This window comes from Bombus bifarius, unplaced genomic scaffold (genome assembly GCF_011952205.1).
Source record: "Bombus bifarius isolate JDL3187 unplaced genomic scaffold, Bbif_JDL3187 scf7180000008297, whole genome shotgun sequence".
Lineage (NCBI taxonomy): Eukaryota > Metazoa > Arthropoda > Insecta > Hymenoptera > Apidae > Bombus > Bombus bifarius.
In genome coordinates this window covers 811,603-829,432 of record NW_022884576.1, presented here as the reverse complement: position 1 = coordinate 829,432, position 17,830 = coordinate 811,603, and the positions used below count along the sequence as shown (strand labels likewise).

General features: G+C 43.5%; 2 pseudogenes; one reads left to right on the top strand and one right to left on the bottom strand.

Annotated features, from left to right (window-relative positions):
- The first annotated feature begins 4,218 nt into the window (after positions 1–4,218).
- On the top strand, positions 4,219–4,337 carry LOC117212473 (annotated as a pseudogene).
- A 10,434-nt stretch (positions 4,338–14,771) lies between these two features.
- On the bottom strand, positions 14,772–15,672 carry LOC117212458 (annotated as a pseudogene).
- Between the last annotated feature and the right edge of the window lie 2,158 nt (positions 15,673–17,830).

The window sequence follows — 17,830 nt, the reverse complement described above, 5'->3', positions numbered from 1 at the left end:
CGACGCTACAGAAATCAAAGAGCTAATAAAACATTCCATAAAAAACACCGAAATACTCACAAAAATGATAAGCGACCAAAACGAACTCCTCAGACAGCAAACACAGCAGATAACAGTCATGTTACAATTACTTACTAACATGATTAGCAAAAAATAAAAATAGACACGCTTAAAATAGCAGCCTGGAACTTTAACGGCCTACAACAAAGGGCCCTAGAAACTAAAACATTCCTGTACAGCAATAACATCGACATACTACTCGTCTCAGAAACACATCTCACAATAAAAAGCTACATAAAAATACCGCACTACACTATATACGACACCAAGCATCCCTCAGGGAAAGGACACGGAGGGACGGCAGTAGTAATAAAAACGACATTAAACATCACCTACACAGCCAGGTCAGTAAGAAACATATATAAGAAACCACCGTTACCGTACAGACTAACAGCAACCAATTGCAGTTGTCAGCAGTATACGTACCGCCGCGACACAAAATTACATCGCAAATGTGGGAAGAGTACTTTCGACACTTAAGTGACAAGTATATTGCAGCCGGAGACTATAACTCAAAGCACACACTATGGGGATCAAGAATCACCACAGCTCGAGGCAGAACCTTGGAAAAATACATCAGAAATTATAACCTCAATATATTATCCACAGGAAGACCGACATACTGGCCGACAGACCTGAGAAAAATACCTGACCTACTAGATTTTGCAGTTACAAAGGGACTAAACGCAAATAAACTAAACATAGCACCCAGCCTCGAGCTTACCTCTGACCATACGCCCATAATAATTACATACAGAAACAAACCAATTCTTTACAGTAGCACAGAGACGTTATGCAATAAAACCACCAAATGGCAAATATTGAAAGAAATAATTGAGAGCAAAATTAGCTGCAACATCCCACTGAAAACACCTGAACACATCGATCAAGCAGTAACAACATTCACAGAAACTATCCAAGAAGCAGTAAGGGCAACCACTATACCTGAAACAACCAACAGACAAACAAAAACAGTTCCACTAGACATCCTCGAAAAAATTAGAGAAAAAAGAAAAGCGAAAGCAAAATGGCAAAAACACAGAACAAGAGAAAACGAAAAACACCTAAACAAACTCGCAAAAGAAATAAAAAACAAAATAAAAGAGCACAGCAACAACGAGTTCACAAAGTTCATCGAGTCACTATCTGCACACGAGAACTACAACTACTCCCTATGGAAAGCCACAAAAAAAATAAAGAAGGCAACAAAAATGGTACCAGCAATTAGAAGAGCAGATAACACATGGGCAAGAAGCAACGAAGAGCAAGCTGAAGAACTTTTCAACCACCTATGCAACACATTTACCCCACATAATATCACCAACAGCAACCACAATAGTTATACGGACGAGGATGCGCTAACCACTAGTACACCAACTGACAATCACTACACCATACTCAAAGCAACAGCACAAGAAATCAGAAACATAATTGAGAAAACAAAAAATAATAAAGCACCAGGAAACGACTTAATTAACGGCAAAATCTTGAAAAACCTTCCGCCAAAAGCGATAAGACAAATCACAATAATAGTTAACGCAATACTAAAAATACAATACTTTCCAAAAACTTGGAAACTAGCACAAATCATAATGATACCCAAACCAGGCAAGGACCCACACGAAACCAAATCCTACCGACCAATCTCACTACTTCCGGTGTTCTCTAAGATACTAGAGAAAATAATTTACGACCGAATAAAACCCATAATAGAGAAGAATCAACTAATACCGGATCACCAATTCGGATTCAGAAACAAACACTCCACAATAGAACAAACGCACAGAATCGTCAATGAAATCTTATAGGCGCTGGAAACAAAACAATATTGCACGACACTCTTTATGGACATCGAAAAAGCATTCGATAAAACAAACCACACTAGCCTACTTCAATCAATCAGGAAACAGTTCCCGGGGCAGATATACCAATTAATCAAATCATACTTAAGCAGCAGAACCTTCATAGTAAAAATCAAAGACACATACCCTGAAGTTAAAGAAATCAAGGCAGGAGTTCCGCAAGGAAGCGTCCTAGGACCAATTTTATACACATTATACACGGCCAACATACCAACAACTAACAATAGCAAAATACTGACATTCGCGGATGACACAGCTGTACTAGCCAGGCACACTAACCCTGCAACCGCAGTTACATTACTACCAGAACATATCACAAAAATAGAAAAGTGGCTTCAAGCAAAACAAATTAAAGCAAACCCCGATAAATGCAAACACATTACATTCACACTGCGAAAACAGAAACCACCAAACATTGTACTAGACGGCACACACATAATACAAACAAGGCAAGTCAGATACCTAGGACTCCACTTAGATACACGACTCACATGAAAACAGCATATTAAAGCAACAATAGACAAAATACAGATGGCAAGGAGACAAATGTACTGGCTAACAAGTCGAAAATCCAAACTAAGCATAGAAAACAAATTAAAAATATATAAAATGGTCATAAAACAAATCTGGACGTACGGAGTAGCACTATGGGGAACAGCAGTAGTGAGCCATATAACCAAAATAAAGGCAACGCAATCTAAAATATTCACAACAATAGTAAACGCGCCATGGTACGTTAGAAACGAGAACATTCAGAAAGACCTGGGAATACCAACGGTCAAGGAGGAGATTAACAGAAGTGCAAGAAGGTACAGAGAAAAAATAGCAACGCACCCAAACCGGCTGGCAGCGGAAGCGGTCGACACATCAAGCATAAAAAGAAGATCAAAAAGGAAACACCAAACAGATCTCACAAAGGACATAACCTAACAAACACGATGATGGTACCCCGCTGGGGGTAGCCACTCACATGCTATACTAGGATACCGCTATAATATTTTACCAAATGTCCTACTGGACAAATTGTAAAATTTAAATAAATAAATAATAAAAAAAATTGTTATCTTCTCATCTATGATTTTTATTGAACAAAACTTGAAATATTTATAAACTAATAGTACGCATATATAATAATATAGATGTATTTCATAAAAATAACAAATATGACGAGCGCTATTGTGCCGCTTGTTTTTCTTCGCAATCGATTAAGACAAGCGCTATCGCGCTGTTCAGGATTCATCACCCCTTTTTTTTCAAAAACACCTGGGACTCAACCGGTTAAATCAGTGATTCCCGCGTGATTTCCCTTCTCGTGGATCTTCTCAAAGGCAAAATGTTCCTGACATCTCATCGATACATTTTCACAACATTTCAGCGAAACATACGAGCCACTATTTGCATCTATTCTTGATTTTCCGAAAGATTATATCCTTCAGGCCATGCTTCTCCTGCTTTACCTTTGGATGAACATTATCGCCTTCCAATATTTTCCGTATTATATCGATATGATTATCCTGCAGTTGTGTCACCTTAATCCATTCAGTGGTTATGTCCATAGACAAACAATTTATAGGATTCTTACTTAAATAGTCCAGATAAACTGTCTCGTCCACTGGGCGATACAAGATTTCAAAATTGTAATCCTGGAAGTAAACGCATTAGCGAACAACTCCGGATCGAATATCTTCTTTATTTGCAATCCAGCGAATTGCATTGCAGTCCGTAATCATTGTAAACCTTATATTAAGCAAATACACGCCAATGAGTTCTGCTCTTCCGGACTAGTTTTTCGTATGTTCAATCAGCAATTAAATTATTCCAAATCCTACTGTCAAGGAATTCTCCTGCAAGAGATTTATCAATAATGTTATATTCCGAGTAAAATTTTCAATGAATTTTCGAAAGAATTTCGAAACCCCTAAAAATCTCGTCGTATCTGTTTAACATTTGTTGGATCGGGAGTCTCTATAAGTGTACGGATCTTTCACATCTTGTCGCATGCCCTCGCTGGAAATTTCTCTGCCTCAATATTCTATTTTTCTAAATTTATTATAAAATTCTTTTTCTCAAACGCGCGTAGAACAATTTGTAATTACTTAAAACCTCTCTCAAGCTTCTTAATGTTTAACAACTAGAAATATGCGAGAACTCGAAAATATCGGGTGGAGTCGGGATGAGAAATATCCCCGAAAATCTCGGGATTCTCGAATATGTCAGGATTCCTGAGAGTGTTGGGGATTCTCGATGATGGGGATGATGAGGATTGTGTTGGCAAGGTAATAGATGTTATTACTTTGCCAACGCCCTGGCCACGTTGAGTGCACTCGTTCCCGTCAGATCACGAAAGTTAAGCAGCGCCGGGCATGGATAGTACTTGGATGTGTGATCGCCTGGGAATTCCGTGTGGCGTTAGCGAAGCACGCTGGGCCCGCCCCGCCCCCCGGTGGGGTTCGGGCTTGGGCACGGCGGCTCCGGCGACGAGGCGCGGTGTGACAATGGCCACACACCGCTCCATCTGCGGCGGTATTAGGCGGGGGGGGGGGGTGCGACGCTCACACCGGTTCCCGGGCCTCTCGATCGCAGCCGGGACGGTAATCGTGGAGGTTTTAGTCGGTTGTAGTCCCAACCGATAACACCCCCCAACAAAGCATTATAAACGTTATCGAAGACTTCAAAAAAAGTATACTACAAGCGTTAAAAGAACAACAAACGCAATATTAAATGAAATAAAAAAAACACTATCAACACACGAAGAAAGGATCAACGCCATCTTTAGCACTTTTAACAGTGCGGGAGATAAATGCCGAAATCCACTAAACCAACAATTACAGCAAAAAAGCACATAAACTAAACTTAAAAAACCTGAAAATAATAGCAATAAATGTCAACTCTCTAATTTCAAACCAAAAAAGATACAGTATGCTAACCCTAATAAATAAAGAAACCCCCGACATCGTACTCGTCTCAGAAACAAAACTAAATAAAAAACACAAAGTACACTTCAAAAACTACTCCATGACAAGACACGACAGACCGAATGCCAGCCAAGGAGGAGGAACAGCAATCCTCGTAAAAAACCCCATAAAACACAAAACAATTATAAATGACAAAATAACAAGTTTCAAAATCCTAGAAACAACGATCATAAAAATAAAAATAAGCAATAAGGAAAACTTGTTTATCACTGCAGCCTACGCAACCCTCGGAAACCAGAAAGAATTTAGCGACGAATTCAATAAACTTTTCGAACTCTTGCAGCTCAATATAATGGAAAACTACTATATAATAGCAGGCGGCCTGAACGCAAAACATACGAGCTGGAAAAACGAAACAAACAACACGAGAGGCAACTTCATTAGAAACTGGCTAGACAATAAAAGCATTCACTACAAAACAACCTTATACAGCTCCGAGCTACCCTCTTACCTAAAAGGACGCTCATACCTGGACATATGCCTAGCAGATGCACGAGTAAAATTTCAAAGCCTACGTCCAAATAACACCCTCAAAACCTCAGCCTATGACAGTGACCATAACGCCCTAATATTTCACGTAAGCAAGAACACATCTGACCTCCTAACACTCGAAACACAGACCGAGATACCCAGGTACAACTACAAAAAGACAGACTGGAAAAAGTTCCAAAACATACTCGAACAAAACCTAAAGATCTACAACAACGTCAACCTAACAAACAGACAAATCGACTCATTCATAGACGAAATAGAAAAACATACACAAATCGCTCTCCAAAAATCTGTGCCAAACATAAAACAAAAAAATTCATGCGAGCCCTATATCAACAACAAAGTAAAAGAGCTACATCGAGACAAAAGCTACATACTCTCCAAAATAAACAATATAAAATTTAACTATTCTTACGACAAAAGAGAAGGATTAGAATTCCTAAAGTACCTATTATACAAAATAAAAGCGTAAATGAAACAAGAATTCGCAAACTCTATAAACCATTACTGGACAAATAAAATAAAAAAACATCTCCAAAAACGACTCAGCCAACATGTTCCCACAAATAAATCAAATCTTCAGACCAAAAGGACAAAGCCCCATCCCACCTCTCAAATTGCCCCCAGAAGAAACCTCCCTCATCCAAGAAGCAGGTATAACAATACACAACACCACCAAAGACATCGAGGGTAACTTCATAATAACTAAAACAACAGAAAAACTAGACATCATCGGCACCCACTTTTCCAAAATACACACACAAAACGAACACATGGGCCGAGATCAACTAAACAGAATTATCATCGCCGAAACAAACTTAAAAATGAAATGGAACAAGACAAAACGCTAAACAAAACAGTCTGTACATTCTCAAACGAAAACACCGCAGACAACCCCAAACAACCAGATCCAGAAATAAACTACTTCACAAATTACAATCAACCAAACACAATCTTCTCCAAACTAAACAACAAAAAATCCTCCGGCTTCGACGGCATCCCAAACGTTTTACTCAAGCGCCTACCGAACAAAATAAAATGGTACTACACAGTACTCTTCAACAACGCACTAAACAACACATATTTCCCCAGAAAATGGAAAAAAGCCAAACTGATAGCTATTACAAAAAAAGACCAAGACGGCTCATCGCCCGCAAACCTACGACCCATAAGTCTCCTCCCCAACATAAGCAAAGTATTTGAAATAATCATAAACAACCCCCTAACCTCCTTCTGCACAAAAAATGACATAATCCCAGAAAATCAATTTGGCTTCAGGCACAACCACTCCACAATCCACGCAATAAACAAACTTACGTCGGACATCTGCTGGGCCCTAAACGCAAAACAACGAGTAGCCGCCTGCTTAATAGACCTCGAAAAAGCTTTTGACACAGTCTGGATCCCAGGTCTCATATACAAATTGATCAAGATAAACCTTCCTAAACACCTAATTAAAATAGTCTGGGACGTGATCACAAGCCGAACATTCGTAATGACCGATGGTTCAAACACATCAAGCAAAGAATTCTCCATAAGAAACGGTCTGCAACAAGGTACAGTGGTTCGCTGTTGAGTGCCGAAGAGTGCAGACGTGTCTCTAGTGCCCAGTGAAGTCCGAAAACAGCATGTGTCGCCCAACCGCCGAAAGTGAACACAGCCAAGTGTTTCCTACCCTTTACGGAGAAGAAAATCCCACGCACCTACTCCAACCCGAATACTAGCCTCATAGCCTCACGACTAGTTATTCCCTTTGAATTAACTAGCTCGATGATGGCCCAGCAATCGCGACCAGGCTCTCCGGAGCAGACTCGCAACTACCCCGCGCTACCTCCCCCGTGGCAGAAGTGTAGCAGAACTCTCCGCACCAACGACGCTAATATTACAAAAAAACGGAAAATAGAAACATCAAAACCAGACACGATCGACACCTGGAACGAACAATCAACGATACAAATAAACACCCACAACAGGTTAGCCGTACTGCAATCCACTAACGACGCCATGGAAATCGCAGACCCGCCGCCAAACCAACAATCACAGAGAATCCCCCCTCCCCCACCAATATTTGTGGATGACGTCATCGACATACAAACAATGATCAAGTCCTTAGAGAGAGATATCTCCAAGGACGACTACAACCTGAAGATCAACAACAACAAAGTAAAAATTCTGCCGACAACCCCCGACGCATACAGAAAAATCACCAAACTGCTTAAGACATTGAACGCCAACTTTCACACGTACCAACTCAAACAAGAAAGACCTTTCCGAGTGGTCCTACGCAACATCCACCACTCAGCAGACATAGACGAACTCAAATACGAACTCTCAAAACTCGGCCACGAAGTCATCAACGTAAGTAATATAAGGCATAGAGTCTCGAAAGACCCGTTATCCTTATTTTTCATAGGCATAAAACAAAAGCCTAACAATAAGGAAATCTACAATATCAGTCGCCTAATGAAATCAATAGTAAAATTCGAACCACCGCTTGTGAAAAAAGAAATAGTGCAATGCAAAAGGTGCCAAAGGTACGGTCATACGCAAAAATACTACAACCATACTTTCCGCTGCGTTAAATGTGCAGGAACTCACTCCACTGACCAGTGCGCTAAATCACCGGAAACCCCAGTGAAATGCATCCACTGTCAAGGTGACCATCCTGCCAACTATAAAGGCTGCTCAGCCTATAAAACTCTATACACAAACAGGTACCCTGAACTCAGAGCAAAAGAGGTAACCAACCAAACACCCAGCCCGCCGAAATTCACGACTACCCCAATCCCCTCAACCAACCAAACACCCAGTCCTACCAAATTCATCACCACCTCAACCTCCTATGCCCAAGCAGTACAAGGCATCCAAAATAACCCGAATAGCCAAAGGGATCTTTCCCAAAATAGTGTCCCCAACCCACCTAACACAGACAACTTCTCTAGGCTTTGAAAGCTAATAGAGAAACAATCAGAGCAAATAAATAATTTGCTATCGCTACTAACACTCATCATGGATAAATTAATACGCCCCGACGCAAAATAAAACCAAGGCGCATAGCTCTCTGGAACGCCAACGGTCTAGCGCAACACAAACTTGAACTAGAACTCTTCCTAAAACAGCAGCAAATCGACGTAATGCTCGTATCGGAAACCCACTTCGCCGACAAAAACTACCTGAAAATAAATGGTTACAAATTCTACCATACCCAACACCCCAGCGGAAAGGCCCACGGTGGCACCGGAATAATAATCAAAACAAGTATTACGCAGTATTATTAAGCACTACGAACTTCCATCATTCCAGAAAGACTACCTCCAAGCAACAAACGTAGCAATAGGAGACTGTCATGGTACAATCACCACTTCAGCAGTATACTGCCCTCCCAGACACTCCATCGCCAAAGAAGACTTTGATAACTTCCTGGACACCCTGGACAATAGATTCATAGCTGGAGGAGACTATAACGCCAAGCACATCCAATGGGGCAGCAGACTGGTTACAGCAAGAGGCAAAAACCACTTAAACAGCATAATAAACAACAACCTCAACTACCTCACCACATACGAACCCATATACTGGCCCACTGACACCAACAAAATACCCGACCTTCTCGACTTCTTCGTAACTAAAAATATCTCATCAAGACACGTCCAAATCAACTCCTCGGCTGATCTCTCCTCTGACCATTCCCCCATGATAGCAACAGTCAGTTCAACAATTATCGAGAATACACCTAATGGCTCCATTCACAACCAACACACCAACTGGTAGCTCTTTAGAGAAGTCTTTAGACACTCAACTTCAGCCTTAACTCCACTGAAAACCAAGGAAGAAATCGAAGCAGCCACGGAATACTTAAACACGAGCATAATAAACGCCATCCGCCTCTCCACACCGACAAAGACGTCTATCAGCAAACAAGAATATCCCCAATACATACTAAAAAAAATCAGAAAAACGTAGACTAAGAAGAGTATGGCAGACCCATGAACACCGGATGACAAACGCAAACTAAACAACGCAATTAGAAAGCTATCCAAAACCATAAAAAATTATAAAAACGACTGTTTCCAAAAATACCTCGCCAGCTTATCCCCCACAGCCGACTCCAACTACTCACTATGGAAGGCCTTCAGGAAACTCACACGTCCCCCACAAATAATCCCACCAATCCGCCGTCCGCAAGGTGGATGGGCGCGAAGCCCTATAGAAAAAGCCGACCTGTTTGCTAATTACTTGTCTAAAGTATTCAAACACCATTCCCCCAAAGCTGCCGCGGACGTTACTGAATACTTGCACACCCCCTTCCAAATGTCCCCTTCTATCGAACTCTTCACTTCTGCAGAGACTATAGAAACAATCAGTCGCCTAAACCCCAAGAAAGCAGCAGGGCACGACCTAATAGGCAACAAAGCAATCAAGGAACTTCCCATAAAAGGGATCGCATTCATCACATCGATTTTTAATGCCATCCTTCGCCTTGAACACTGTCCTAAGGCCTGGAAAATCTCATTGATTACCCTCATCCCTAAACCCGGTAAACCGATATACGAAACCAGCTCCTATCGCTCTATCAGTCTTTTAGTTACCCTGTCTAAACTATTCGAGAAGATGCTCACGAATCGACTCCTTCCACTCCTAGAAGACTTGAAAACACTCCCAGATCACCAATTCGGCTTCCGAAAACAACATTCAACAGTAGAGCAAATCCACCGCATAACTCATACGATCAGCCAAACACTCGAAAAGAAAAAATATTGCTCAGCGGTTTTCCTAGACATCCAACATGCATTCGACAAAGCATGGCATGAAGGGCTACTATACAAGCTTAAAAAGATCCTACCTCACCCCTACTACTCCATCCTAAAATCCTACCTAACCAATAGACAATTCATGGTTAAATGCCTAGATGCCACTTCCGCAACAATCCCAATAGAATCCGGCATACCCCAAGGTAGTGTCCTCGGACCCCTACTGTACTCCATCTACACTGCCGACTTACCTATATCAAACGAGATAACAATAGCGATATTTGCAGACGACACAGCGCTATTAGCCACCCACGCAGACCCGGTAATAGCCTCATCCACTTTCCAGCGAAGTCTCGACTCCATGGAAAAGTGATTTCATAAATGGGACTTCAAAATTAATGAAAAGAAATCCTCACACGTAACCTTCACGCTCCGAAAACAAACCTGCCCCCCAGGTCACCATCAATAATGCAACAGTTCCTAGCAGGGACTCAGTCCAATACCTGGGCATGACCCTGGACAGGAGACTAACGTGGAAGAAACTCATCTCAGATAAAACGAAGCAACTAAAGGACAAACTAAAAAAAAATCTATTGGCTCGCGGGCCGACGCTCCAAACTAATCATGCAGAATAAAATTACCCTCTACAAGACTGTAATAAAACCTGTCTGGACCTACGGAATCCAACTATGGGGAACAGCAAGTAACTTCAACATTGAAATACTCCAACGCTTCCAATCGAAAACGCTAAGATCTCTAATTGACGCACCTTGGTATGTAACCAATGAAACAATACACCGCGACCTCAAGATACCTACCGTCAAAGAGGAAATAGCAAAATATAGCGACAGATATAGCAAAAGAATCAACAAACACCGAAACCCCCTAATCACTGGGCTACTTGATACGACGGACCAGATTCGCAGACTGAAGAGGCACTACCCGCTAGACCTAAACGCTAGATTCAATTAGCTATCTAAATTAAGTAATATTCACTTATTTATAACACTTACTTATAAATTATACTTATCTATAATAAGTACTAACTTATTATAAATAATCAGCCATGTCATTGCGCCACGCCAGAAAAATTACTGGAAATTCTCAATGCGAGAATTGATTGTAATTTTAATAAATAAAAGAAGGTACAGTAAATTCCCCGCTACTTTTCAGTATTTACAACAGTGACTTACTAAACCTCTTTAATCTCAATACATCCACCCACAAACGCTCCATAGCCTTCGCAGATGACCTAATCATCTACGTAACAGGCCGCAAAACTAAGACAATAAAAACTGAACTGCAAGAACTTTTCGAAAAAATAAACGACTATTACTACGCATGGAAACTAAAAATCAACACAAGCAAATTCAAAACCATACTGTTCAGACCCAAATTAAGTGAAATCGGTCCAACAGAATGAGAACACTGCAGAAAATTCCAAGTAAGAGAAAAAGCAAACAAAGGGGCACTCATACCACACAAAAACTGCGTAAAATACCTAGGAATAAACATAGACGACAAATTAAACTACAAGCAGCACACCAAAACCCAACTTGCTAAGGCCAATAAAAAATTCTGGAGAATAAAAAGACTATTCTACTCCAAACATCTCGACAGCAAAGTAAAGTACTATGCTACCAAGCACTAATCAGACCGATCATTACCTACGGCTGCCCCATCTGGTACAACATATCAGCCTCCCAGATGGAAAAAATCCGCATATTCGAAAGAAAATGCATCAGGGCTTGCCTGAGTACATACAGATTCGATAAGAGAGAACATTAAACCGACAGAATTCAATTCTGACACCGCAGAACACAGGTGTAAAATGTAAATATTGTAAATATTTGTAAATATTTGTAAATATTTGTAAATAATCCTAATTGACACCCCCCCCTCCCGCCCCATCCCTCTCATCCCACCCCTCCCCAAAGTTACACAGCACCCAAAAAGCAAACTACCGAAGCGTCCTGTTTTACGACCAAGTTTTTCAGGACAGAAAAAAGCAATAAAAAAAAAGCTCCGCTCCCCAGAAGCTTAAACTCAAAAAGCGCCTGGCGTCCGTGCGGATTTCCTCCACGTAAATATAAAAAAGAAAGATGTTATTACTTTAAGTATCATTATTTTTTGTTATTTATATTGTGTATGGAATTGGCAAACACTATACCAGCGCTTATAGCTGATAGATGGAGTCCACGAAGCGTAAGTAGCTATTTGTAACTGATAATACATGACGTAACAAAAGACTATAAAATGTGCCACTATATTTTAAATTTATATCATTTAAGAGAATCACATACTGCGAAAAATATTGGAAATACATTGTTATCATTTGTAAGTACATGGAAATTATATGAAGTTAATTAATATTTATAACAGACAACGGCCGAAATATTGAAAAGACAATGAAAATCTGTACAGATTAGAAACGAATATTTTGCTCCGTTCACTGATTACAAATGGTAATAAAAATAATAATGAGAAAATTTCCCTCGTTCATAGTTTTAAACAAAGAATCCAAAAACATTGTTGCCTTTTTCTCAAGATACACGTCTGCAAAAAAAAGGTTTTTATAAGTGCAGCTAGGTAAAGGTAAAGCCGAATGAGACGTCTTTGCAACTAGTCCAAGATGTGAATACAAGGTGGTACTCCACATACGTAATGTTAAGAAGATTAATTAAGTTACGAAAGCTGTTAGTGTAATTTTATGTGAAATGCCTGAACATTTATGTAATGAAGAATAGCAGTTTGCTGTAACATTGATAACTATATGTATATAATTGTACCAGTGAAAGATGCTACAAAATTAATGTATGGAATGTATTAGGTTGTCCGAAAAGTTTCTTTCATTTTATGAGGAAATAATAGACGCAGAATGTTTTTTGTTTTATATTATTTTGTCGAATTACGTACGATCCATTTTGTTCTGTTGAAATAAACTTCGCGACATTTCACGGACTTGGTTTCACGTTTGTATAAAGGTGCACTGTTGTAAAAACCACGTTTGCGAAAGAAAGACACATTTCGGACAACCTATATATTGAACATTATAAAACATCGCACTATATTCTAACCTATATTGAATTAAGTAACATACATTCAACATGTGATACGCAAGACAAAACAACAAGTGAACTGTGTCACTATCTGTTCAATTGTATGATCGTATAATTGTGTAATTAAGACTTTCTTTTCCTTCATAGGCGCCCCACGCCCTTCGTCTTCTCCCTGATGATGTAATCGGGAGTCATCCTTGGTTGATTGCGCCGTTAGAAGGGACCACTCATCCTAACGCCAAACTGCCTGGACCGTCGTGTAAGTCCGAAGAAGAGACCAGACCCTCTTCGGCGTGACGGCTCTCTCGACGGATGTTGTCCTCTCAGCCTTTCTCTCTCGACGCGCTCCTTTGAGAGCATGCCTTGCTCGCAGTAGGAGCGGTCGGCGATGTACTCCCGTTGCTTCCTCAGTATGGCTTCTATGATCGCCTCGGGGGCCAAACTCTCGCCGGGCAGAACTCCAGCGTATGCTGTGCTGTGTCTTCCTCTTCCTCGCAGTGGTGGCACGTACTAGTCACCTCCCGCCGAATCCATAGCAGGAACACCCCGTGCCCGGTGAGCACCTGCGTCATCCTGTACGTCAGCAGGAGCCCGCCACGACCAATCCAGGCCTCTCAGTTCGGTAGGACCGCTTCAACGGCCCGATGAGGACGCACCGTATCCTCGGCAGCGAGCTGACTGCGCCACCGTTCCCAAGTCCCCGCCCGGACGTCGCAGACCGACTGGCCGGCAGAGGACGTATCCCCGCCCGAGCACAAGCCCTGCAGTTGATGGTACACCCGATGGAGCGCTAAGGCCTGGAGCTCGAGCGGAGGAGGCGCCGACAGGGCAGTCGCCGACGCATATGATATCATCCGGTATCTCCTTACGATCCTGATAGCGGTCGTCCTATGAAGTCTCCTCAGCAAGAGTAGACTGCGTCGACTTTTCATCAGATCCTCCGCCCACACCGGAGCTCCTTACAGGACCCGAGAACGGATGACTCCCTCATACAGTCGGCGCACTCCGACTTCTGCCACACCGATATTCGGCAGCAGCACCATAGAGCGTTGGCTGTCATCCTCACTTTGGGTACCAGGAGCTTGAAGTGCGACCCGAACGTCCATTGACTGTCGATGGTGAGGCCCAAGTATTTCATCTAAGGCCCTACCTCAACCTCCTATCCGCTTATGTCCAAACACAGGTCGGGTGGAGGAGTCCCCATACGTCGGTAGTCATAAAACCATATGGCCTCCGACTTGGCTGGGAACAGCTTCAGGCCCAGTCTTCGTATAGCCCGTATCGCGCAAGCAGCGGCAAGCTCTCCTCGGCGCAGCGTCTCGTGCCACCAGCGTCCTCCGATCAAGACCAAGGTGTCGTCCGCGTAACACACCATGCCTGAGTCTGGGGGCATGGTGCAACGAAGTACCGCGTCGTATCCGATGATCCACAGAATCGGACCCAAAACCGAACCCTGCGGAACTCCGAGTTCAACGGGCCACCGCTCTTCTCCATCCTTGCCGGTGTAGCCGATCCATCTCGCTCAGGTAGACCCGTATGACACAAATAATGGAGGGAGGCACCTCAAAAAATTCAAGGGTCTCTAATATCCCGCCCCAGAATATGGTGTTGAATGCATTGACTATGATATGTCTAAAGAGACTGCCAACGCTACCCCACCCCGGGAAACCATGTCCTGTGATATCTCTCGTACCCGCTGCACCGCATCGATCGTCGAGCGGCCTCGCCGAAAACCGTACTGACTTTCGTGCCAACCTGGCACTTGCCTTGATATGTGGGCCTCCAGACGGGCGGCACTGACTTTTTCGAAGAGCTTGCCTACTTCATCCAGGAGGCATACCGGACGATATGCGGACGGCGAGTCTGTCAGTCGTCCCTCCTTCTGAAGCAGGACCAGCCTCGCCATGCGCCATATCCGAGGGTATACTCCCTCCCTCAGACACCTTGTAAATAGGTGACGTAGACTGAGGGCCATGACCGCCATCGTTTCCGCCCATATCCATCCCGGGACTCAGTCCGGGCCCGGCGCCACGTTGCGGGAGGCCATCTTTTTCGTCGCATACAGCATCTCCTCCTCCGCAACCTCTAGTTCCTCTCTCCACTTCACTGTCTAAGTTGAGGAAGTGCGCGGCTGTCCCGGGCTGCCCACCTGTGGCGGGAACAGTGTGCGAATGAGCTCCTCCAGCAATGTCGGATCCATATCTGCCGGCAGCGGTGAGGCCCTTTGACGCCGTTTCTTCGTCACCATCCTGTACGGCCGCCCCCGTCGATTGGACGAGGTCCATCCATGATCGGGCTTTAGCGCTCTTGATCCTCCGCTGTCAGATGCGTCGCATCCCACTATATGTCTCCTAGCAAAGGGAGATCTCTTCCTCGTCATGAAACCGCCGACGGCGGGCTCTCTGGAACCGCCTGCGGCTCCGAATGCACCTCGTCCGTAGCTCTGCGATCTCCGGGATCCACCAGTACACATTCCCGTTCTGTCTAGCCCCAGGCACAGAGCGTGGCATTTACACATCACACGCCGCTTTCATGTCTCGGCAAAGGTTTTCCGCCTCCTCTGTACGGGCGTTCCAGCTCCAGGCTGCGACAATGGCTGTTGCCTGGAGCATCTCGCAGCCTCAATCCTTGAGGTGCCATCTTGGTGGTGGGTGGAAGCGTTCCATTCCTCTGATGCCGCGGGCATTGTCTCCGGTCCGCCCTCCATGAATATGTAGAGGTGGTCTGAGAAAATCTCAACCCCCTCAGTTACTCTCCAGCCTGAGACCCGTCGGATGGCATCGGTGATACCCCATGTTATATCGACGACGGAACACCCCCTCTCCACGCTACGCATGTGGTGGTCGAGTCTCTATTAAGTTAGAAGAGCTCGAGGCCCGGCCCAGCCTGACACACCCGGCCACGAGCATCTGTCCTTGTGTTCCCCCATTGCGAGGAGTGAGCATTAAAGTCTCCCATGACGAGGACGACCTGACGTGAAAGGTATCGTCTCACGCAATCGTCAACCCCGTCCAGGAATGCGTCAAACGCGACCAGGCCACTGTTCGGAGAGACATATACGCCCATCAGCACCATCCCAACCCACTCGATCGCGGCATACCCCTTGCCCTGCTCGTGCAGGATCTCTGCGGCGGGTGTGCCCGGTGCTGACGTCCAACGTCATAACGACAAAGCCGTCCAGGTCCTGTGCCCTTTTCCATCGCCCCAAGTTGGGCTGGAGAAGCCGCATGAATCTACTTTACTAAGTCCATATCCATGGCCTCCCCCCGCCTTTCCTCTTCTTGCGGTAGATCTCTCGCGTTTGTGTAATTAAGACTAAGACTTTATTATTTTAATGCTAACACGTTGACTGCCACGCGTGTTTTCAAGCAAATTTCCGTCAGGCCACGTGTGTGTGACATCAATCCATATCAGAGACCAGGCCACACACCGCGGGCAAGATGGCAGCCAGATGTCCGCTCATCCTTACTGCGCACCCCCAATAGTTTGGAGGTGTAGTTGTTGTCCGTAATACTTGTAGCTGCTGGCTGAAGACATCGCTGCTGGGGTACTGATATTTTTCTTCTAATTTAAATGCGTGGAAGAAAAATAGGACTACGGGCGCCGGGATTCGAACCCGGGTCCCGAATGTTCGTAACCTAAGGCGCTAACCACTGCGCTACCGTCGTCCGGCAAAAGTTAGTGTCGAGTGGCGGTATTTGTTGTCGAGTGCCGCCATAGTCTTAAGGACCCATCATAAACCTCAGGAATTTTCTAGCCAAGGTTTTTTTTCTAAATCGTTTTCTAAAGATTATTGTTTACCACGGCTTGACATGGGAAAGTTAGTTTTTCTCACGTATGATGCTTTCCGCTAGCAACTTCCTATCGAGGGCGGCTAAGACTCTTCCTAGTCCACCAACCTTCGTTTATCGAATCAGAAGCAATGTCTACTGCCCTCACTCTGCTAACCAAAATTGTCATCAACAAATCCGATAGTCCCGTGCGCTAGACACACTCATTGCTAGCTTTCCTCCGACACAGCATCGTCGCTGTACTTTAATTATTCTTCATCGTTAGAATAGTCAACATGTCATCACTGGGTTACTCTCCTTAAATCAATCACTTACTTAACTTATACATACTCATCAGTGTACCTCTTAAGTGTTGGAAATATAAAGTTTATAACCCTCTTAATCGCAGCGTTATACTATCTTAACCACCCCTATTATCTCAACGGAAATCAGGGGATCGATCTTTTCGCGGCGTCGATTATTATAATCGTAACGGGAATTTACGACTCCTGTTGACGTGTTTCCTCGCGACTGCGTCTCCCCGCGAGTTGTCGAATATACAGTAGTCATCATATATTGTCAATTACAGCTCGAGCTTTTATTTTAATCAGTCATATCTGTGGTTTCCACGTAAGTCTTTTATCTAAGGTCATTCTCAAATACGTCACTTCGTTATTAAACGGAAGAGCTTCATTGTTTAACACGATACAAGTTCATATTGGTTGGTTAATTTTAATACCTCTTTCAGCAGCCCATTCCTCGAGCCAAAAAAGAGCTTGTTGCAGTTGTTGAGAACAGTTTTGATTGTTTCCGCTATACATGAAAATGTTGCTTCTTACTTGCGACGATACATTGGCCACA